The sequence below is a fragment of the Palaemon carinicauda genome, chromosome 41 (genome assembly GCF_036898095.1).
Source record: "Palaemon carinicauda isolate YSFRI2023 chromosome 41, ASM3689809v2, whole genome shotgun sequence".
Lineage (NCBI taxonomy): Eukaryota > Metazoa > Arthropoda > Malacostraca > Decapoda > Palaemonidae > Palaemon > Palaemon carinicauda.
In genome coordinates, this window is record NC_090765.1 from 13898053 (window position 1) to 13921398 (window position 23346).

Below are 23346 nucleotides of genomic sequence, written 5' to 3' on the forward strand. Positions count from 1 at the left end.
TATCAGGCCTCTGTTAAATCATGTTTACAGAAAACTTAGTGTACAACACATGGTTGCTGTCCAAACTTTCCAGAGAAAGAATTCTAGAGAAATTAATAGAACTGGCTAAGATTATGATGTCATGAAGTTACTGAACATTTTCCATCAGCTTTTGTCACTAAATTATTAATAAATAAGGACATAGCATTCTTGTAGAGAGGATGGTTTGAAATCCTAACCCCAGAAAGAAAATTATGAAGGTTTTGCCTAAGATTTTTAGTTTTATCCAAATTTAACTTTACGGTCTTTCTGTGACATAAGAAACTATTTTCCGAGGTATTACTGACCTCATTCTCCAAAAGAGGAATGCTGAAATACTGAGGAACACTTTCAGTCTTGAAATCAATTTTAGTCCTGAAGGTAGGGTAGAGAAGCAGAATCATTTCACACCAAACCCCAAATTACAGGAAATAACCAATAATTCAATAATAATTTTATCAGATGCTAAAGCTAAAAGAAAGTTTTAATCATAAGATCTGTAAAAGAAAGTTCTTACAACGATTCAAAATGAAAACTAAATATTTTAAGACTACATTTAGAGTCCAATAAACTGTTCTAATAACTTGAGGTTTCTCGATAACAAATGACCTGAAAACACCAGCAATAATGCCTGGCTCAGATAAATCCAATCCTAGATGCTTGTGCACACTATCAAGCATGGAACTATAAAGAAAATCTCTTTTCATAAAAGACAAAAACTTATTATATCCAAATTATTTCCTGTTATTGAAATACTCCTAGACTTGTATCGATCAAAATACAAATTCCATTATTTCTACATATATCATTGGTAAACTGTCTTTGGACCTTTAAATAGACAATGTAGAGGACCATATAATCAGATGAAGTATGTGGGGGAATAGGTGAACCACTTTGGATATTGGTTCTATGACACTGAAAGCAGAGGTCCCACAACCATAAACCATTCTCTCCGAGCCAAAAGGTTCTGTTGTTAGACTAAGCCATGAACTTGGCTATCACCACAAAAATCATTTAGAATGGAGGTAAAGCATTTAAATCTAAATCTTCCCAGTCCAGTACCAGGACATCCACCTTCCATACCAATAGATCCAGAACTGGAAAGCAATATATATCTATCTTCTTGATGAGAGAAGTCCCATGTCGGTCTTCCCAACCAATTCCAAATCTCTAGACATATGAACTCAGCGACCATGTATTAGAGGAGTTTATTGTTTCCTGCTTAACTGATCTGCTACCACATTCAACTTCCAAAAAATGAATTGAAGTAGATCATAAAATTTATCTTAATATTGTTAGCCCTTTGAGTTTGCATACACAAAGCAAAATCAGTAAAAAGTTCATAAAACTTACGATTAATTCCAGCTAGTTTTTTAATAGCTGGTGTGGCATCAACAAACTCACTTCCACAATCAACAACTAGCCTAGTTTTCTCTGGCTTTTCCCTTGGATTAAAAAAAAATTCATTTATGACTTGAATCTTTTGTCAACAGCTACTATATAAAAATAATCCTTTATAAGAGGAATTGAGAGAAAACTAAATTCTTCACAACTATCCCAGGCACATGGCACAGAGAACAAGGATCATTATTGCCTAGCAATAAAACGGCTTAACAACCCTCACGAGGAGGCATTAGAAGACATCCTCTTAAATTTAATATATCATAATGCATTTCTATAAAACTTCCTAAAAATCTAAATCAGAATCTGGAGCATGGGTTGAGTTGATGACTAACACGGGGATGATGAGAGAACTGAAAGACAACGGGATATGATCTACCCACATGGTCGGATTGCCACACACTCCCATATAATCCCAATAATACACTAGAAGAAAAAGGTAATTAAAAGGAGAGAATACAGCAAATGTTTAGAACAAGGGTAGATGTCAACATTTAATCAGTTTTAAAAGAAAAGCAATATGAAATATAGGGGAGGTTCATAGAAATAATTTATATGGTATCCAGTTTTACCATAAGTATATAAGTCTAATGTTGTTAGTTTAATTTCCTGTAATGTTTATAAGGTATTTAAAACAAATGCAGAGTTAGAACTACTAGACTAACTGTTGAACAACTGTCAAGTCAAATAAAAATCATGAACAAAAAATTTTAAGGCTACTGTATAACAATAGTGGAAACACACAAGTTTTTGTAAAAACCAACAAACTATTGTGAAGAAGCATATGTAATGAAAAAATAGTCTTTCACATTACCATATATAAATACTGTATTAGTTGTAGAAGCTGTATTGCAAATTAATCTGTGAGCACCTATAGTCAATTTCTACAGTATGTGATGCCTTGAACCATGGATTTATGGGTGAAGTACTTTATTGTACACAAATATAAATTCCTTTAAGTGAAACTGTATAAAAATTATAATCATAATGAACTGAACTGCAATAGTGTAAAATTTGTAAGCACAAAGTCAGTGATATTAAATGTGATATGAAGTAAAGGTGTATGATGAATCCTGTGTTATAGGTCTTTACAAAAGATAATCTAGAAGTGATTTTTTACACCCATTTCGCGCAACACAGACATTCACGGATAATAACAGACTTCAGCAATTCCGGAAACTTAGATATGTTGTGTACGTATCACACTATAACCTAATGTTATGATAGAAAAAAGCACTTCCTTACCTTAGCTGTGAAACCAAAAAGCATTTTCTTACCTTGGCTTTGAAACAAAATTTAATATCACATGCAGACATTATTGAAAAAATTAAGAAGTCTGTTTTGAAGAGTAGTAATTAAATCTAAAAGAAAGAAAACCATGCACTAAAGTAAACATGCAGGAATAAATTCACTATAGTATTATAAACAAATAAACATGCAAGAATAAATTCACTACTACATATGTATACCATACTGTATTACCTAACAGTGACTCTGACTCTTTGATATTGAATATAATACAACAGATTTCAAAATGCATTGTTCGAATTCATAAAACACCAAGAGCTACAGACCTGTCACCTAATATGAATGTAAGTTAAGTCAGGATAAGCATTCTCTCTTGTTAATCTATCTAGTGAGCTACATTTCTATAAATAATTAATAAGCTTCAGGAAATCAACAGCTAGAACATTATACTCCAAGGAGGATACCTTAAATCTATTATAGTGTAGTTTATGCACCTGTCTTTCATAATATTAAATTCTTTCTATCTTATATTATTCCTTTTTCAAATGTTTTCAAACCAAAATATATTTGTTGTAATTATGGTTTCAAATGAAATGATTATGGCACTAACCAATTTACAGTGTGTACGGTATTTAGTAGGCGGCTAAATCCTGCATGTAATCTATTGAGATATGCAATTCTATGCATTTTGCTTCATGGATTTTGTGCTTGCTTCCTATATTCCAGATTCCTTTATACTGTACTTCAATCTTCAAAAAATCTGTTTATTTTTTGAGGCTGGTCCCCATTCTTGTTTCTCTTTTCCATGTGACTGTTTTTTTCTGCATATTCCCTTTAGGCTAACAATTTTCTTAATATAACAGACTATCAAAACAATTTTCATTGCAATTTCAGGATGAGAGGTATTGATTAGAAAGATCTTATTAAGGAATCCTACAAATAGAGATCTTTTCAGAAATTCAAGTTACTCACATTTATCCTTACAATAAATGTAGCCTTTTACAATGTTTTTACCGGAAATGTTAAGTCAATTGGCATTTGAATACAAAATTTGTGTTTAAAATATATACATAATCACATAAACTATTCACCAAAGTATAATCACTTTTATGAAAATTAACATACCAAGGAGTAAATGGAAGCATATATATTTCCACCTTTAGAGCCATAATACAAAAATAAGAAACCTTTAGTGCAAGTCTTTCAGAACTCAACCTAACATTCTGTGATGAAACCTAAGAGGTGTTTGTACATATACTGTACTATACAGTACGTACTACAATTCATGACTAGCTACAAAATTTCTATCTCGCAAATGTTCATCCCAAATAATAAAGGAACATTAAAACTTACTAGATCCACCACTAGAAGTTGTTGTAGCAGTTGAGTCACCAGCTGTAATGCAGGCTTCATTAACTTAAGGCTTCTGGAGTCTATCAAATTGATGTAAATGTCTAACATTTGCATCTTTTAACAATATCGAGCAAAAGTTATTTTAACATCCATTCCAGAAATATCTTCATATACACTATCAAGATAGACAAACTATAGTCATAGTTTTTTATCAAATCAAGAGAGTTTGAGTCTTTTAAAAATTATCAATAGATACCTTTGGTCGCCCCACCTGAAGAAGCAGCAGTAGTAGCAGACCCTAAAAAAAATTGAAAGAAAAATTTTACTTTTAAATACTCAACAGAAGTCTTTCAATATTCAAATCTACATCTGATCAGTCAGATGCACATTTGATATACAAAATCAGTTTCTTTAATGAAAAATCTTAAGGGTTTTCACTCCTTGTCATCTTTTTTTTCCTATTTACTATTCAATGTGTTTCTTTTGGGATTCACCTCTTTCAAAGACTCATTTAGCAAACAATAAATAGAGTACAGTGATACCTCTGGATACGAAAGTTTCTGCTTACGAAAAATTCAGGATGCGAAAAGTGATTCGAAGATTTTTATGCCCCAGGATACGGATAAAATTTCAGGATACGAAAACCTTACGAGATCCCAACTCTTCGCCGAGAGTAATTTTAAAAAGCGCGCGCCGCCAGACTTTGAACTTGGGTAGACTCACTTACAGCCTCCCGCTCACCCATTGGTTATCTCCCTACTCAGACGCTAGCTGACGCCATAAGATCCTGCTTTCCTATTGGTCGGCAACTATCCCAGCTTGCCTACGCACGGGCGTTCATCTCTCTCTCTCTCTCTTTTCGTTCCGACCGCGGTATCGTTAACAGACATTGTGTTGTGTGCTTTCGCTTGTTTGACTTTGTGTTAATATACAGTACATTCGTACGCCACGTGTTATCGTTAATAAACTTTCGTTACTGTGCACTGTACTGTATTAGTGTTTACTATACATAGACTGTATATAACGTTACGTAGTGTATTATATTACGTATTACTGAAGCCATGGGTCCCAAGAATGTTGCCGAAGGAAAGAAGAAGAAGACGATGCTCTCGATGGAGACGAAACTTGAAATCGTTAAAAAGTACGAGTCTGGCATGCGTTTAAGTGCGATCGCCAAGGAGTATGGCCGGAATCCGTCTACGATAGGCACCATCCTGAAGCAGAAGGCGGCCATCAAAGCAGCAACACCTTCTAAGGGCGTCACTATTTTCTCCAACAAGAGAACGCACGTGCATGACGAGATGGAGAGGCTGCTTCTTGTGTGAATCAAGGACAAAGAGATCTCAGGAGACACCATCACTGAGACTACAATTTGCCAGAAGGCCTTCGCCATTTTCGGTGATCTCGTGCGTGCTCAGGCCGAAGAAGGAGCAGGAGAAGGAACATCCCAGCAGGAACCCCCAGAGTTTAAGGCTTCTCGTGGGTGGTTTGAGAAGTTCAAGAAAAGGACTGGCATCCATTCAGTGGTACGGCATGAGGAGGCAGCCAGCTCGGACACGAAGGCTGCCGAAGCCTTTGTTAAAACGTTCGAGGAGTTGACTCTGCAGGAAGGCTACACTTCGCAGCAAGTTTTCAATTGCGACGAAACTGGGCTTTTCTGGAAGAAAATGCCTCATCGGACATTCATCACGGCGGAGGAGAAGAGGCTACCCGGACATAAGCCTATGAAGGACAGGCTTACCTTTGCTTTTTGTGCAAACGCCAGTGGGGACTGCAAGATAAAGCCCCTGCTGGTGTACCATTCAGAAAATCCCCGAGCCTTCAAAGCCCACAAAGTCATTAAGGAGAACCTTCCCGTGATGTGGAAGGCGAATGCAAAAGCCTGGGTAACGAGGCAACTGTTCATTGATTGGGTGAATGTCTGCTTCGGTCCGACTGTCCGAAAATATTTGGAAGAAAACCGCCTCCCTATGAAATGTCTGCTGGTGTTGGACAATGCTCCAGCTCACCCTCCTGGCCTCGAGGAATATCTTCTGGCCGAGTATTCCTTCATAAAGGTCCTGTATCTACCGCCTAACACCACCCCTCTCCTCCAGCCCATGGACCAGCAAGTTATTTCTAATTTTAAAAAATTGTACACGAAGCATCTCTTCAAGAGATGTTTCCAAGTCACAGAGAGTACAAACCTCACTCTGCGTGAATTTTGGAAAGATCACTTCAACATCGTGATATGCCTCAAACTCATCGATCTCGCTTGGCAGGAAGTTTCGAGGCGTACCCTAAACTCATTTTGGAGGAAGCTGTGGCCCGATGCTGTCTCTGCACGAGACTTCGAGGGGTTCGGGAAGCCTGGAGGAGAAGCCGAGATCGTTGACGATCCTGAACCAATTCAGCAGTCTGAGGTGGCTGACATCGTACATCTTGGTACGTCCATGGGGCTGGAAGTTAGCGCGGAAGATATCGATGAACTTATCGAGGAGCACCACGAGGAGTTGACGACGGACGACTTGAAGGAGTTGGAGACGATGCAAGTGAGTGATGTTCAAGAGCAGTTCTCTAGCGGTGATGAGGAGGATGTTGCACCTTTGAAAACGGCAGACATTAAGGAAATTCTTGCATGTTTCCATAAAATGGCAGACTACGTCGAAAAGGAACATCCAGAAAAAGTTTATACCAACCGTGCGCTTCAACACTGCAATGACGTTTGCCTAACGCATTTTAGAAATGTGTTGAAAAGTAGGCAGAAACAAGCTTCAATGGATAGTTTCTTATTAAAGAGGCCAGCGGTATTGGTAGGCCAAGACGAAGGTGAAAGTAAAGAAAAGAAACAGAAAAAAGAAAGAGATGAAGAAGTAGAAGGTGAAAGTAAAGAAAAGAAACAGAAAAAAGAAAGTGATGAAGAAGTAGAAGAGATTTAGAAAATAAGAAAAACGTAAAGTTATAAAAAGGCAAAAAAAAAAAATTCAATTTTAAGTTTTATGTTACCGTTAAGTGTTAAAGTAATTTTTTCTTTCATTTTATAGTTTTCCATACGTAATGTTAAGTGTTAATTATTTCTGCCATTTTTTTTATTTTGTAAAGTTTAAGTGTTAATGTGTTAAGTGTGTAAATTACTGTACGTAGTCTGTCACTTGTTACGTTTTCTGCCTTATGCCATCCTCCTCTGCCGCGACTTCGCTATCGGACATCGTCTCAATCAAAAGGTAAGTTTCAACTTTTTTGTTACACTAATTAACTGTAACCTTTTTTTCAGAGTGTACAGGTACAGTATCAATCATTAATTTAGGTGTACGTACAGGTACAGTAACAATACACCTTCACTGATCTAAATGCTTTACGTACATACAGTACCGTAACTTTTATACAGTATCGTACCGTAGTAAAGAAAACGGACCGTTTTCTTTGGGCTTGGGGGGGATAACTTGGCTATAACTACGTACTATACATTATTGAATAATGTCATAGTGGTTTCTGGAATGGATTAGGCTGTTTTTAACGGTTGTGTTAATTATTGAATGATAGAAATGGCTGCAATGCATGTTTATTACTACAGTTTAGCGTGTTTATGAAAGAAAAGGTGACATTTTATAAGGCTTGGAACGGATTAGGCTATTTACATGTAAAACGCGACTCAGGATACGAAAATATCAGGATACGAAACCGCATCCTGAACGGATTAATCTCGTATCCTGAGGCATCACTGTATTTCCCACTCTTCATTGGCTTTTACAGATCAACAATTATTTAGCATGTGTGCTGTCTATGCAAGGATATCTGATTTCTAAAAGAGCAATATTTTAGTACATTTTATCAGCAAATCTTGAAAAGTTTAGCAATCTGATCACATACATCTTCAGAAGGAAACTATTGCTATATAAACACATTTTCTTGTTTCAATTGATTTTTTGATTGCATTTTACATTAATGAAACATAAACAGTATTAGTAGTCATAATCTTTGAAAAAAAGAGAAATCAAAGTTACTACTGTACCATGACGCTATCAAACTACGAGATATACTACTGGCCTTTGTTGACAACAAGAAAAGGAGATGCCAAGAACTGATAACCAATACAGATATGACTTTAAACAGTATGAAAGCATGAAGAACAATCAGTAAACTGAACTTGGATAAGAACACCAAACAAGAATAGCTGCAGTAACACCTACCGCAGTAGCAAAACAACTCTTACTTAATGGAAAGCTATACAGTATAACAAAGAATGACGATATCTCAGAACAACGGAGGACGAAACAAAATATGCCATGCAATAAAATAAAGAGTTTGAAAGATTCACTATTGAAAAATTTAAAAAAGCCATAAAACACCTTAAACATGTAAAAGCTGCTGGGCTGGTCATTACATCTACAATAATATTGTGCTTTCGCTGAAAGACTAAGTCATGGATACTAGTGATACTTTTACTATTTTGCACTATATTTACCTTCTCTAAATTTCCTTCTTCTCCAGATGTCAGCTTATCAATATAATAAACAATTCCAACACTAGACACATACTAACCGATAAAACCGATAGAGACAGGAGGAGTGTGCCCACCACCAATATAGTTCAATCACAATGCATCCAATCAACTTGCTACTCCTCCAACAATCTCCTTCACTAACACCAGCACCATGTGGCCTAATGTCACTCTGACGTCACGTAAACAACTCGTTTCTTCGCTAATTATCACTATATTGCCTATTTACTTATTATAAACATATCTCTAAATGTTTTTCTCACAGTCTTCTTTATATATCTATACATTCACCCTTTCGAATAAAACCTTTCAAATATCATACTGTAGTATTCTAAATACTCTTACTTGAAATAAATCTTCAAAATAAATCCTTTAACTATTCATACTAACCTCTTTCTCCTCCCCTCCCATCTCCTTTCAACAGTAGTCTCTTCTCTACAACACTAACCCCCAGACTCCCCTCCATATCTCTACTCTCCAAATATGCCCTGATATTTTCCTCAGATACTCCAACCTTCGTAAGTACATGAGCTATTTGTTTTTTTTCCTGTTATCCATTGCACCTCTTATATTTCTCCAAATTCTATCGTTTCCCTTATACCTGCAATCTCTATCTTTAGTCTTTTAACACTAACTTCCATACTTGATTTAATGGCTGTTATTAATGTTCTACTGTCTGTTTTCACTCATCATCGTCATCATCTCCTCCTACGCCTATAGACGCAAAGGGCCTCGGTTAGATTTCGCCAGTCGTCTCTATCTTGAGCTTTTAATTCAATACTTCTCCATTCATCATCTCTGATTTCACACTTCATATTCCTCAGCCAAGTAGGCCTGAGTCTTCCAACTCTTCTAGTGCATTGTGGAGCCCAGCTGAACGTATGGTGAACTAATCTCCATCGGGGAGTGCGGAGGGCATGCCCAAACCATCTCCATCTATCCCTCATTATGATCTCATCCACATCTCATTTCTAATCTGTCCTGCCATTTAACTCTCAATATCTTTCTGAGGGTATTGTTCTCAAATCTACTAAATCTATTGGAGATGGTTTTATTGTCATAACATGACTCATGTCAGAGTAACAATGATTCCACTAAACTGATATATAGTCTGATTTTTATATGTAATTTCAGGCATTTTGATTTCCAAATTTTACTTAACCTAGCCATTGTCTGATTTGCTTTTATCAATCTTTCACTAAACTCTAATTCTAAAGACCCTGTACTGGAGATCCTAGTTCCTAAATACTTAAATGATTCTACATTATTAATCCTTTCTCCCTCCAATGATATTTTATCTTCCATTGCCTACTCCATTCTCATCATCTCTGTTTTTCTCCTATTTGTCTTCAGCCTAACCTCGTGTGATATTTCATACATTCTGGTAAGCAAGCATTGCAAATCCTGTGGTGTTCTGCTAACAAGGACAGCATCATCAGCATATTCTAGGTCTGCTAAATTCCTATCACCAATCCAGCCCAATCCTTCTACACCACCTCCAACTGTTCAACTCTATTACAAAATCCACGAGGAGGATAAACAACATAGGTGACGACACATTCCCTTGGAGTACTCCGCTGTTCACTGGAAATTCATTTGATAAGACTCCATTAACATTAACTTTGCACTTGCTACGCTTATGAACAGAATTAATCAAATTTACATATTTAAAAGGAATTCCATAACACAGGATTCTCCACAAAATTGGCAGGTGTACAATATCAAAAGCTTTTTCATAGTCCGCAAAAGCCATCATAAAGGGATTTCTATATTCTACGCAGTGCAGTACAACATATCTTGAAATGAAAATTTAGTCAGTGCAATTTCTACCTTTTCTAAATCTTGCTTGTTCATCTCTCAGCTTTTCATCAATCTTCCTCTCCAGTCTCTCTAGAATAAGCATACTATATATTTTCATAACAAGTGACGTAAGTGTGATACCTCTGTAATTATTGCAATCAGTCAGGTCTTTTTATTTTTTTTTAGCCATTTTCACCTACACTCTTAACTCCCATTCATCAGGTTTTCCCTCTTCATGCCACATTCTACAAAACAATCTTATAAGTAGTGTGGGAGTCGCATCATTTTCGGCCAGCATCATCTCGGCAGTTATTCCATCGCATCCCGGGGCTTTTTATCTCCTGGGCACATCAAGGTCTTCCTCAGCTTCAGGTATATCAATCAAACTATTCCCTTCATATCTCCTATTCATGACCTCACTAACGTGTTACATCCAACGCTGTCTTTCTTCATCTTCTGTTGTTATAACTGATCCATCTCTCTTTTTGATGGGAATATACTTTTCTTCTTTACCCACGTCGAGATTTCATTAATAATTCTATGAGCAATTCTTACACCATAGCCACTTCCTGAATTCATAGCATAGTCAGCCTCATCTGCTTTACTGTGTAAATATTCTCTCCAGTCATTCCTAGCTTTTCTTTTGACCTCACTATTAATACTGGACAACTTAGCATGCTCTACCTTGTAATTTTCATTACTTCCTCGAAAACTTCCAACACTCAATTTCTGTCTTTGTCTCCTTTTTATAGTATCCCAAGAATCATTTGATATCCATGGCTTTCACCTTGTAACTATGTGTCCCAAGACTTCACTATTATTACTATTATAAGCCAAGCTGTAACTATAGATGGAAAAGAAAAATGCTTTGGGTCCAACGACTCCAATAGGGAAAGCACCACAACCTGATAAAAAATCGAAGTAGGAAAGAAGTAACTATAAATGAGGAAGCATTTCTTTTTCAAACTAACAATGTTGAATAAGCAGAAGATAAAATCATGATACAAGATTTATAAAAAACGGCTTGAATGGAAAGTGCCTGCACCAACTTTAAAGTTTTGTAGTTCTACTAATTCATCTATCTGATTAGGAAGATCATATCCATATTTGGTCTTGAGTTAAATAAATACCTAGTGCTACCTGGTGGATGAAATATTCTGAGAAGATCTGAATGCATTGAATGGGTAGTATTATAAAAAAAAAAAAAAAAAAAAAAAAAAAAAAAAAAAAAAAAATTAAAACAGCATGCACAAAGAGGTAACTGAACAAAAGGGCCAGATTTAATATCCAGATAAGAGATATGGAATTCCATAAACCTCAAGTTTTGGTCCAATAATTCAATTGGGGTTGGGTACTAAAGGCCAGAGAGGAGAAAACAGAACCTGAAAATAACTGAATCATTTCAAATAATATTGAAATATGCCAATTCTATGCCATTCATTAAAAGAAAATTTGCAATAAAAACAAAACCTACAATTCTAAATGTGCTCCACATATCTAAATAAATCTATCAAAATAAAGAGATTTAGGGGGGATCAAAAGCATTACACAAACTCAAAATTATAAGTTTTCTTAATGTTTAACTTCATCCCCCATAATTTGCACCATGTGATAATTCAAGATACAGCTCTGTTATGCAGTTCAGCAACCCCATGTCTTCTTTTAAATGTAATTTTGATAAGAAAAAATAAAATTTTAATTTTATTCAGTCAGTGCACCTAGTAAAAAAATCTTACGCAATATTAGAATACAATTATGGATATGCTGTATTTACCCCACTGGACACTGATTACTAAAGAAGTGTGAGAGAGAGTCAAGCTGTCTTTAAAAACACAAGGTTCCTCAAGTTACTGGCAAAATAATTAGGTTATTCTATAACCAACAAGTAAATAATAGCCCATTGATATAACATATCTAATAAAATTTCATGTCATAACTCCTTTTACTTTATTAGAACAGATTTAATTAAATAACCACTTACACCATTTTCCTCAAAGGGTAAATAATATTCTAACTGATGATGCATTATTGTTTAGTAGATACTTAATCTACTGTACTGAACAATAAAAAGGGAGATGCTTGTTACTATGCAATAAAAAAACAAATGATAATACAATAACAAAAGTATATTACCTGTGGGGGCACTTGTAGTTGCCGTGCCAGTTCCTGTAGCTGAGGCTGATGTAGTAGCAGTTGAGTTACCTGAAATAAGTTGCTTTAAATCAATAAGGGAAAAACAAATTCTCATAAGAAATACAAAAACATTCCAGAGCACAATCACCTTCAGGTCTCTATTTTACACTACCAACAAAAGAAGCTAAAACATTCAGTACAACTTATCTAACAACAATATAGAGCTGTTGTACAGCACTTAAGGTTTCACTCCTGTCTTTGTAGGTTGGTTGATTCAAGTGCTTAAAAGGTATCATACATCCATTTCTCATTCTCCAAATTCAACTGAAATTTATATATCAAAACTTCTAGGTATATTACTTTACGAATTGATTTCTATATTATAGTTTTTGGGCTCGAGCCATATCTCTCATGGAAGGTCCTCATTGGCAGCTTCTACTTGGGATATTTCTGCGAGTGATATACCAGAAAAATTTTACTTTAGAGGTATCAACAGAGTTCTGACCTCTGGAGTGAATATCCCGAGAGATGTTGTGTATAAATCTGTTACGTGTTAATAACAACCCAAGGTTATCCTTCCCCAAATAGAGTTAACCTTGTCTCGAAGGATGGGGGGTAGGGTAGGAAATGTGGGCGAGAGAGCCGTTACAACTCCTGATTTCAAAGATGTGCAACTAGTAACACACTTTCTATTGAACCGTTCCCTTTCGCAGCACCATCTTTGCAATTCGCTTGGAGAGTTTCTGCTAGTTTTCTTAGTTTTTTAGTGTTTTTTCATCATGGATGCTTCAACTTCTTCCTCATCGACTATGTTGAGTATCCACCCTTTCGTGTGTTGGAGAATTTTGCATCTCCACCCAGTTTCTTTTATTATATTGCATGCTTTTTTGTTCCGAAGCCGGCAGGTTTTTGGTGCCTTTTATCAAGTCGCCAAACTCTTAGAAATCATTATTAGTTATTTAGTCATTTACTTTAGGAATATGTTATTTTATTCTTCTAAAGTGTGGTATGTATATGGTATCCCCCCATCCTTCCTTGGTGTTTCTTTTGTGTTTTTCATCGATACAGTATTGGCTTAGGCTAGTCTACCCTAGCCGGCAGCCATGCCTGGTAAATGTTCACTAGTGCACCACTCCCTTCTTTCACCAAACCTTACAGGTTGGATGAGGCCATCTATCCTATCACGTTCTCGATTCGTCACAGCAGGGAGCTGCAGTCTTGAAGGTCCCTTTGGGATTTGGTTAGTGTTCTCAGTTACCCTAGGGTGACTTCTTTTCACTTTCCATTTAGCCTATATGTTTGGCAAGGCGGCACAGGTCTCGAGATCCTGTTCCCTGCGTCTACTTATGTCTACCCATTAGAACACCTTACCCCAGTTCTGATGATGACTAGAAGACCTCTTTGTGTCGCCTTAACCAACATTAGGCTTCTCTCTTAAGTCTTTGGTAGGCTATGCCTGGTTGTGAGGATTTGTCCTCTGTGCCCTATCACAGCAACCCCTCTGGGACACTATTTTGTTGTTCCATGTGGCTGTTGAGCCTTCCTGCCATGCCGCCTCACCATTTTCTGAGTGTCCCATCACCACCCCTCCTTCTCCTTTCCTTGTGCTTGTTAGTGCGCCTACTTGTAGGCTATCTTTCCTGGCCTAGGTAGATGAGATTTTCTCCTCCCCAGTTGAAATCTCTCTGCCGCCTTAGAGTCCACCCTTGGGTATTTCTCTGCCCCTTCCCCTTTCTAGTTAAGCCATAACCTGACTGTACCAGAGCTATGTTCCTCTTGTCTAGTAATCTCACCATAGGTTTTGAGCTTTCCCTCACCAGCTAGAAGGCTTGGCTTGCCTACACAGTTCTCTCATGGCCTAACCATAACTAGGCCAGAACTATGTTCTTCTTGTCTAGTCATCTCACCCTAGCTTTTGAGATTCCCCTCACCTGCTAGGAGGCTAGGCTTGCCTACATAATTCTGCCATAGTCTAATTCTATCTAGGCACAGAGTTGGTATCCCTTGGGTCACTCCTCTGCTGCCTTGGCAGTGCTTGTCCTATGTCTGCAGCCTCTCTTTCTGTGCTATATATCCCTCTTGTTATAGAGTCTTTATTCCCTTGCCTGGTTAGCCTATCTAGGCTTTGGTGCTGCCTTTGTCTCTGCTTCCTGTCTTGTCAGCTAGAGGTCTTCTAGCACTGCCCTCTGCCGTCTCAGCTGCAGCCTTAGACTAGTCATCTGCTCTTTCCTATCCCACATCTAAAGAACATTGTCCTCTGGAGTTGGTCAATTTGATCCTACCTGATTGTTAGGACACCCTATGAATATTCAATTTTTAGCGTACTGGCCGTCTTGTACGGCTCTCATTATCTTATGGGCAGCACCCCCCCCTTTGTGTAAGTTAATGATAATGCTCAGGTTCTGACTGGTTCTCTTATTATCTGCCTTTCTCTCCTGTACTTCCCCTGAGTGTGGACCCTTCCTTTGGGATTGTCCACTCTCCCCCTGTTGACTTTCCAACGCGTCTGCTGCCTTATGTCGACATGCCTGGGGTATTGACAGGTCATTCTTTTCTGGCTACTAGAAATAGTTGCCGCCTCCCACCTGCTGCTGCCTCGGGGGCAGCTGTTGCTGGTCTAGGCAGTACGATGAGTGAACTTGCCTTCTTAAGCGGTTCTGATAGACCTACTCTGGAGGTTCTGGTGTCTCTTTGATGGGATCCTTTCCTCCATATTCCTACCACACCGTCATCATGTTTTGCTTCATGATTCATTCCTGATTTCTGAGCTGTTTGGCATGTATTCTATTATATTTTAGATTTAGCCATTCTTTAGGTGTAGGCTCATATAGGATAGGATATATTGAAATTTTTTTTTTTCTAATCTTAAGAAGATATAATATTCTAATGATGCGTTACTCATTTAAATTTCTTATCCTTAAAGGTCGCTGATGACATGTAGTGTTCTACGGTCACCTGTACCAGGCGGGTCAAGTCACCCTGTGGCCACAAAACCTGCCAGAAACATGGTAAGTTGCCATGTTTCCAAGGGATCCACTGCAACCTGGGACCCTACTGACAGCAAGGTTTGCATGGATCTCCTTTAAACCGGCTTCTATACCAATGACGTCTCCTTGGACGTCTGAGATCGAAGTCGGAAGACGCTCCGACACTGGTTAAGAGGCTTCCAGAAGAGCTTTCAACAAGGTGCCCCTTATCTTCCTTCTCTAGAACTGAAGGACCTCCTCTTTCCCAAGGCTGAGGTGTCCTCCATTTTTGGTCACCAGTTAGAGATGGTCCAACTACCGCCGGTACCACCAGATGAAGTCAGAGACGCTCTGCAAGTCATGAGCCCCGACACGGACGCCTTATCTCTGTTTCATCAGAGAAGGAGAGGATCCTGCTGACCAATGGAAGCCTCGGAAGAGTCATTGGATGTATATCAGGTGAGTGCAGCTCCCAATATCTCTTTATTTTCTACCCAACGCTCTGCTTCTACCTCCACCCTGGTTCCGATATTAGACAAACCTTCGCTACCTAGTAATTTAGAACTAATGGTGTCCATGAAAACTTTCATGGAAAACTTAACCGCCATATATGAACGTTCTCAAGCAGACCTAACAGCAAGGATAGAAGCTTTACAACAGGCACCTGCTTCTAAGGCTCCCCCAGCTTCAAGCCTACCAGAATGCACAGTTCAGAACCCTTGACGCTATGCTGAGAATATGGCCTTAACGGAAGGGTCCTTCATATTGGGGATGGTTTGGGTTCCAAGCCAGTTTTGGACTTGGAATTCTTTCCATCGATCGATAGCAATCCTTACTGTTATGTAAGGCTTAATTCGGAAATGTCCATTAGGGATGATACAATCCCTAAGGAAACGATCATTCTGGATCATAGCAAGTCTCAACCCCTTTTGGTTAGGGATTTGAAGACAGCTGAATTCACTAAAGCCAAACTTCCTGCCTTTGGCAAGAAACAAGCCACTCTTGTGGCCCCCAAAGATACTGTCTTCGCTTTTGCCTCTAAAAGCTTAGTGGCCGTATTGAAAGCAGTAGGGGAGAACAGAGCCTTTCCAGTGCTAGAGGAATGTAAACCTGTCTCTCTAACCCTTCCTTACCATTCGAACAATTGGGAGGACGTCCAACATACATTCACTGTGGGAAAACTAGATAAAGACGTCGGAGGCAAACAGTTTAATGAGAAACTGCCTAGGATTCCCAAATCTCTATTAAAGGGAGTTTCTAGATATGCTTAATGGAAACTATTCCAAATCTAATCTCTTCCCTGTCTTGGCTAAAACTCACCTAATCATGTTTCATAGGGATTTCCCTGCTTTCGTCCTAGCCAGAAGAGCATGTAGAGAACACGTTCTAGCTGCTGCTACAATCAGACATGAACCCAGAAAACTGATCGACTCCAACATATGGGGGAAGGATCTCTTCTCTGAGAAGCTGGTTAAAAGAAATCCTGGACAAAGAGGCTCAGGAGAATAAGAGCCTTATTGACAAATGGGGTATTTCCTCTAAATGAAAATTTACTCCCAATGAAGGACCTCAACCCAAGGGCATGAAGCCCAGAAGTCCCTTCAAAGGAAGGAAACCCTTTCCTGTAGCGACAGCCTCAGTTGCTGCCGTTTCTCAGACTGTGTACACGGTCCCCCAGCAGTACGTTTCACAGTCTCCAGCCTTAAACCTGGTTTATGAGCTACCTACCACCACGTTTCATCCTGCCTAAGCTCATAGGAAGGGGTCCGGTAACAGGGGAAGGTCTGGAAGAGGATGTTGAACTAAAGGCCGAGGAAGAAGAGACAAGACGTCTAAAGTTGCAAGTCCTTCGCAACAACAATGAGGAGCTTCTAGTAAGGGGACGACTTCACCTGTTCAGGATCAATGGGAGTTCGATCCCTGGGCTCACAGCATAGTCTCAAAAGGGCTAGGCTGGAAATGGAGACAAAATCACCCCAGTTCAAGAGGTTCTTTCAACCCACAACCCCCTTTTTGGAGGATTACGTTCCGGACCTTCTCCGGAAGGGAGTCATCCGTTGCACTAAATCCATGAACTTTCAAGGGCAGCTATTCTGTGTGTCCAAGAAAGACTCGAACACTCTTCGAACTATTCTGGACTTGTCCCCACTAAACAAATTCATTCTGTACGACAAGTTCCAGATGCTGACTATCTTGCAAATACGGACCCTACTACCCCAAGACCTACTCCGTCTCCATAGATCTTACAGACGGTTATTGGAATCTTCCGATAGGTTGGCGCTTCTCCCTCTACCTTGGTTTCAGACTGGCAAGAAAGGCCTACGTATTCAGAGATATGCCCTTCAGGCTCAGTATAGCTCTGAGGATTTTCAAGAAACTAGTCGAGGCCACTGTTCAACAACTTCGGAACAGAGACCTTCGGATGATGGTATACCTGGATGACTGGTTAGTCTGGGCTGCAACGAAGTCGGAATGTCTTCAAACAGCCCAAGAGGTCATGAACTTCTTACAATTTCTGGACTTCCAAATCAACCTCGAGAAGTCCAGGCTATCTGCAGCTCGGAAATTCCAGTAGCTAGGACTTCACTGGAACCTTCAGTCCCACCCTTTCTCTACCACAAGGCAAGAGAAAGGAAATCGCAGACTCAGTCAGGTGCCTACTTCGTTCAAAAGTACTCACCAGAGGACAATAAGAAAGGTTCTTGGGGTCGTTACAGTTCGCTGCTATGACGGACCCAATCCTGAAAGCAAGGCTCAAAGATGCCAAAAGAGTCGTGGAGAAGAAAGTCATCCAATGCTCTGAGAGATCTTCGCCACAAGACCCAATCCTTGCTGCGGAAGCAGCTCAAGCCGTGGTCCACTGCCAAGAGTCTATCGAAAGATGCCCCTCTTCAGTACCCTCCTCCTTCTGTGACTATTCACACCGACGCCTCGGAACAAGGTTGGGGAGGACACTCCTCTTCTAAGAAAGTGCAGGGTAAGTGGTCGATCGCATTTCAGAAGTTTCACATCAATGTTCTGGAGGCTATGGCAGAGTTTCTGACTCTGAAGAGACTATACCCAAAGACGAAATCACACATCAAATTGGTCATCGACAACAATACAATAGTGCACTGTGTCAACAGACAGGGCTCCAGATCTCTTCAGATCAACCTTGTAATCCTAACAATTCTCTCTTTAGCAAGAAGGAGGACATGGCATCTTTCAGCAATTCCCCTCGAAGGGGTTTGCAATGTGATGGCAGACGCCCCTGTCAAGATCCAAGCCTCAGGAAACAGAATGGTCTATGGACATAAAATTATTCTGTTTCATTCTGGAGCAAGACCCGGAACTGCTAATTGATCTCTTTGCAACAAGCTTCAACAAAAAAACTTCCTCAATATGTAGCACCAAACTTGGACCTGATAGTAACAGGAATGGATGCAATGTCTCTGGATTGGAACCAGTGGTCTCACATCTACCTATTTCCTCCATTCAACCTCCTAATGAGAGTACTGAACAAATGGCGGACTTTCAAGGGAACAGCAGCTCTGGTGGCTCACAAGTGGCCCAAGAGCAATTGGCACCCTCTTGTTCTGGAACTCAATCCCCTCCAGATCCCTTTACCATCTCCAGTGCTATCCCAGGTTGTTCAACAGACAACTGTCTTTGCTTACTACAGGATAACGAAAACCCTTCAGCTAATGATTTTCTCACCCTCGCGGCTCAAAGAAAATTCAGAGTTGCAAGGGAAAGAATTGACTTCATAGAAGAGTACAACTCCAACATCACAAAACAACAATATTTGTCTTCCTGGATAAAATGGGTTGTGTTTGTGAAAAGTCATCAGCCCCTTTCTATTTTTATAGACTTCTGTATTTCTTTCTTTATTTCACTAAACAAACAAACTTTTCTATAAAAACCATCAATCATATCCCGTATATATGCTTAAAATTGCGTCTCTAATGTTATCTAATTCCCTAGTTCTTTGCCCATTAGGTAAAAGTATTCTTACTCGGTACATCTCACCTGCATCATCAGGCATGTCTAAATCTCATTCCTAAATTAAATATATACTTACATTCAAGTTTCAAATTTTACCTGGTTCACTAGCCTTGTTGAATAGGTGTTCTCACTAAGCATGTCTCCCCTGGATCACCAGGCAAATAGTAGAATAGGAAGCACGATTTATATCAACGACGAAAGGTCATTTCCTAAATGACTGATGGATTTGTGCAAAAAAATTTACACAAACACAGTTTGTTTAATCACAACCCCATCTTTTGTATTTGATGCCTGAATGACTATACGGTATAGCTAAAAGGCCAAGATACTGAAACTTGTTTATTCAAAGTCATTGTAAAGGTGACTGGGGATGGAGAGAACAAAAGGCTATGCACACTATCCTATTGCCTCTAAGGGAAAGGAATGATGAATCTGAAAGGAACCGACTTATAAAAGCTACAGATATTATGCTATGAATATGTATACAGTATGTTAGGATGAAAAATTTTGGAAACAAGCATCATATACTGAAATCATACTTACTTCCAGTCCCAGAAGTTGATGATGTAGAAGCTGTAAAACACACAAAATAGATCAATAAGCAAATAAAAAGATTACCCTGACAAGTTATTAAAACATTGTACACACACATATCCATAAACATATACATATAATTAATCATATCAACTAAAAGGGACCTGAGAAATTTTTAGTGTAAAAAAAAAAAATTACATCTGTAATTGTGCTGACAAGGTAATACAGGACACACATACGTAAAAACCTATACGGTATACTGTACATATCAATAAATAGGTTACATGTATATCAGTAAAGAAAGGGACTAAAGAAACTATGGACCTAGAACATGGAAAGTTTATCAAGAAATGTCTACATGAATAGTCAGTTTGATTAAGCATAAACATTTAAACAAACAGAAATTAATCTGATTAAGGGAAATAAGACATTTTCAAAAATAGACCAGAAGTTGGTTTAACAATTCACAAAGAGCAGTGCAAATATGGTAGATATTTGGGTTCTCTGAAATTTGGAGTAGAAAAAGGCTACCAGAGGGGTACAGTGACCAGGAGCTAGTAAATAATTTTCTAGAATTCTTTAAAAACAAATTGACAAATTCAGAGATAATTTGTATTTTTCCCTAACTAATACAGAACTGGAGTTATTTATGTGGATTATATTTCAGCAGCAGCTGGAGGTAGCTATTAGACCTTAATGGCAAGGTGGAACCTGTCTTACAGCTTGAGCGGGTAAGCTGGGGGTGGCTGGGGGGGTACCCAGCCGCCTCTATACAGTATATACTTTCAGTGGTGAGAGACATCACTTTTTATTGCAGGCAGAACTTCTGGGGGACAGGTGATGGCAAGCTTATTTATATAAATAACTCCAGGATTGTATTAGTTAGGAAAAATTACAAATTATATCCAATTTGTCATTTGTTCCCATACAAACAAACCTTCCGTTTTTTATGTGGATGACTCACTCTTAGGTGGGTGGAAGTCCTAGATCTGGCATGGACATTGACCCGGTTTTACCTAGTACAGTATATGACTGGTCTACGGAAAACTTTGATTCCTTGCTGAAATATACAAATTGAGTACAGTATATGCGCGGACTGTGCAATGCAGTAAAATAGAGGTTGTTGTTGTTTGTATGAACATCTTCTAGTTTATATATAAAAACAAGACGTATCCCATTGCTTCCTCACAGAAAGAAATAGGGACATGTACAGTATAACAATTTTATAACTTATACTAGGCTACACAAGAGAAGGAATAATTACCGGCAGAGGTTGAAGCCAGCTTGTAGAGGGACCCATGGCCCTGTACCCCAAGGGAGGGGAAGATAAGAAAGGATAGACAGACATTCTTCTCATTCATCCCAGTCTTAACCCGGGTAACCAATGCCCTCAGCCAACTCCTACTTGTCCATCAAGGAGCTTGAGGTATCTTAAATCTTAAACCACTAGTTGAGCAGCCATCACAGGACCGATAGTGAACGTATCGAGTTTCCTGTGGGTCACGTCTTTCAAGTAATGGGCTGTGAAGGTGGTCTGTCTTTTCCACATGCCAGCTTGGAGAACTTGCAACACGGAAAAGTTGCGCCTGAATGCCAGGGAAGTACTGATTCCCCTGACATCATGGGCACTAGGTCGGCGAGCCTGAGGAGGATCTGGGGACAAGGCTTTTTCAATGACTTGGCGAATCCAGGAGGAAACTATGTTCTTGGTGATCCTCCTCTTTACTCTACCTGAACTAATAAAGAGGTGTTAGTCTGGGCCGTGTTGCTGCAGTGTTTTTAAGATAGTATCTTAAATGCCTCACTAGGCATAGTAACAATGATCTGGGTCATTGGTTACAGAATGAAGACTCGCAATCTGAATGGGCCTGAATCTATGGTCCAACACCCCCGGATTTTTAGTCTTGGCAATACACTTAGGGACGAAGGCGAGTGTCAGTTCCCCCATCCCCTTGAATGGGCAATGTCAAACAAGAGACCATGAAGTTCACCGATTCTCTTTGCCGAGGCTAAAGCAAGGAGGAACACCGTCTTCAAAGTGAGATTTTGGTCCGTTTCAAGGATCTCAAGACACTAACCACGTTCCAAAGAGGAGGCCTAATCTCTGACTGGGGGCAAGTGATCTCATAACTCCATGAGTAAAGAAAGCTCCAATGAAGAGGAAATATCTATTCCTTTCACCTTAAAAGCAAGGCTTAAGGTTGAGCGATAGCCTTTCACCGCCAAGACTGAAAGGAGTTTTCCTCCCGAAGGTATGAAAGGAACTCCGCTATTACTGGAATAGGGGCATCGAGTGGAGAGATAATCCTTCCATGACACCAACCACAGAATACTCTCCATTTAGCCTGGTAGACCGAGGCTGAGGACTTACGCAAGTATCCAGACATTCGTTCCGCAACTTTGAAAAGCCCTTTTGAGAGAGGAGACACTAGATAGTCTCCAAGCGTAAAGTCAAAGCAACTGTACAGTCTTGTGGAAGATGTTTGCGTGTGGTTGTTCAAGTGGATCTGATTGTGGAGGGATTCTCTTGGTAGATCTACTAGAAGGGAAGATGTTTGCGTGTGGTTGTTCAAGTGGATCTGATTGTGGAGGGATTCTCTTGGTAGATCTACTAGAAGTTGCAGGAGGTCCAGAAACCATTCTGCATGATGCCATAACGGAGCTACAAGGGTCATCATTAGATCTTTGGATGCTCTAGTCTTGTTGAGCAGTCTTCTCATCAGACAAAACGGGGGAAAGGCGTACACATCGATGTTGTCCCACTGTTGTTGGAATGCATCTTGCCATAAAGCTTGAGGGTCTAGGACTGGAGAACAGTACAGCAGAAACTTGCTGTTCAGAGATGTTGCGACCAGGTCTACATTCAGGGAACCCCACAAAGTCGGGACTTTGTTGGCTATCTGACGATTCAAAGACCATTTGGAGCCTACTATCAGAGTCGCTCTGCTCAGATTGTCCGCAAGCACATTCTTCTTGCCGGGAATGAATCGAGCTGATACACACCAAATGTTCTTCTGACCATCTAAGGATCTTTACTGCAAGATGGCATAAAGGCTGCGAAAAGGTACCGCCCTGTTTGTTAATGTAAGCCACTACTGTGGTGTTATCGCTCATCAGCACCACAGAGTGACCTGCCAGCAACTGTTGGAATTGATAAAGAGTTAGGTAGGCTGCTCTCATCTCTAGAAGATTTATGTGCTGGTAATTTTCTGTTTCTGACCAAAGGCCAGAGATTGTATGGTGCAGCAGGTGAGCCCCCAACCCTTCTTTTGATACATCTGTGAAGAGCATCAAATCCGGAGCGGAAACAAGAAGATTCTGGCCCTGCCAAAAGTTTTCATGTACCATCCACCAACACAAATCCATCACCTGATCCTGAGTTATAGAAACTCGGGCATCCGGTGGATCGGAGTGTTGGTTCAACACTGA

At 39.4% G+C, this 23346-nt stretch overlaps 1 pseudogene; it reads right to left on the reverse strand.

Moving 5' to 3' along the window:
• The window catches only part of LOC137632237 (mucin-21-like), a 200600-nt pseudogene that overhangs the window by 115015 nt on the left and 62239 nt on the right, over positions 1 to 23346 (reverse strand).